The sequence below is a fragment of the Palaemon carinicauda genome, chromosome 14, assembly GCF_036898095.1.
Source record: "Palaemon carinicauda isolate YSFRI2023 chromosome 14, ASM3689809v2, whole genome shotgun sequence".
Lineage (NCBI taxonomy): Eukaryota > Metazoa > Arthropoda > Malacostraca > Decapoda > Palaemonidae > Palaemon > Palaemon carinicauda.
In genome coordinates, this window is record NC_090738.1 from 67,475,482 (window position 1) to 67,477,981 (window position 2,500).

A 2,500-nucleotide genomic window follows, 5' to 3' on the forward strand; every position below is an offset into this window, starting at 1 on the left:
TCTGTGAAAGAGAAGTCCAAGCTTATGGCTTATTACGTGAATTGGACATTTTTGCTTGACTATGACTTTGACCTATGACGTTGACCTTCCAAAATCTAACAATTTCAAGCTTTTACATAATAGTTCATTAGTTCAAGTTGCAATACTTTATGATTAAAATTGTGGCCAGAAACCTGTTCACAAACATACACACACATAAACACACACTCACACAAACACAAATAGTGGCGATAACATAACCTCTTTCCAGCTTCGTTGGCGGAGGTAATGAAAAACCATCAGAGGAAACTTGATAGAACTCCCTTTGAAGTAATGCCTTGAGTATTCGAAAACTTAGTCACTTTCTTCAACCATGTTTTTACCCTGACGAAGAAACTTCTGGCCTGTAATTATTGCTTTGGAGAGAGACGTTGTATACACAACTAAGACATCGACACAGGAAGCAGCTCTTGGTAAGGGATGGGAACTTATGTTCTATAAAGAAGAATCTTTTAGACCTAATTAAAATATGATTTTTGCATTTTTATTTTACTTTGCTTGATAACGAGCAAATGTTTTTATTAATATTTAATAAAAAAAGAATATTTATTTTCACTATTTTACTTGTCTTTTCTTTCATATTTAAATTAATGAACTAGCTAGAGATATTAATTTTCTAGTTCTATGGACGTAACATGTGCAAGAAAGATATAAAAAACTAAGTTGCAGGAAACAATAGTATTCAGTAAAAAACAGATTTTCTCTGTAAACAAAATTCTCCCATATACCTTTCTAAATTGCTTACTTAAAGAGGATAAGTTTTTCCCTTATTCGTCTGCATTGCAGAAATATTAACAGAATATACAGTAGAAAAAGAAAATAAACTGTAACGTCAAAGCCTTCAAAGCTCCATCTCAGCTCAAAGTAACTGAAAGGTGCCGGTTTAGTTGCTATCTTCAGCAGCTAACTTTTCGACCATTTTTGAGTTGGACTCCAAACTATGACAACAAAAGCATGCAATATTTCTTCTTCCTCTTCAAAGTTTTGTGAAATATCTCATGAAGGGTTACGTTGCATATAGACTGTAACATTACAGATTGGATTTTAGAGACTTGAAGGCAAATATCATTACAATTTGAACTGAATTTTTTATATTATTATATTTACGTATGTCTTCATAACATCAAAATCATTGATTATTGATAGGATCTCTTAGATTTTATCCATATGAGCTATATTTACTTTGAAGAGAACTTAATAAAACTGCTATTGCTTCAAGCATTCATCGCAACAGCAACAGAAGTCAAAAACTTAAGGCGTATTCATCAAGTGTGTTCGTTACCTGACGAACAAACTTCTTGCCACTCTCATTCTCGTGTGAAAGCAAAAACACCTGTAAAAAGTATTTCTCGATGAAGGAGGCTTGTGTTACTCTTTGGTGAAAGTCTTAGAACTTTATAAGAATGAGTTTTCAGTTTTTGGATTTCCCTAGTAATGTATAAGAAATAAGATGTGCTAACATGTAACTCTATTATTCCTCTCTCTCTATCTCTCTCTCTCTCTCTCTCTCTCTCTCCTCTCTCTCTCTCTCTCTCTCTCTCTCTCTCCTCTCTCTCTCTCTCTCTCTATCTCTTCTCTCTCTCTCTCTCTCTCTCTCTCTCTCTCTCTCTCTCTCTCTCTCCTCTCTCTCTCTCTCTCTCTCTCTCTTTCTTTACTATATATTTTATCTCAGCTAAAATTTCCTTATTTTCTTCTAACCTACTCTGGTTTTTGATGATTTATCTTTATCCAAAATTTTATTTGCTTCCTTCGTGCTTGTTGTAGACACGGTCATTTAGTTATCAGTGTTATAGCCATCCATATCAAAGGGATATTTGAAAGGAAATTATGAAAGGAAAAAACACACCATACTGTGAAAGACTTTATTGGATCAACTCATCTGTAACTAACAGAGATAACGGTCTGATTGCTATTTTCGTCATATAGCTTTTCGTCCCTTAGAAAATTAGATGCCAGACCATGAAAATAAAAACTTAGAAACCAAATTGTAACTATTTTTGAAGTTTAAAGAATTATCCCCTACTTTTATTCCACAGAGCATTAAATGAAACTAGATGGAGACAACTTTATAGGATATTAGGAGAATAACTATTACTTTCGTAGCTGAATATATAATAATACGGTTGATGCTTTTTAACATTATTGTTTTTGTCAATGAGCTATTTGCCTACCCATATACCAGTTGTGTTTACTTGGCTTTTATATCTGTTCAATTGCTTAAAAGTTCAATAATTCCTAATAAATATCTGAGACAAGGTATATGACATATGATCAGCAACCAGGATCCTTATCCACCAAACTAGTACCAGGGAGGGCCACGCAATGGCTACTGATTACTATACAGACTCCAACGCCCCCATTCTTTGCTCATAAAGGATAATGAGGTGCAGATATTACTAGAAACTGTCAATCTTAAGCCGGTCATGAACTCCAGTCTAATCAGGGACGTTTCCAATAGTCA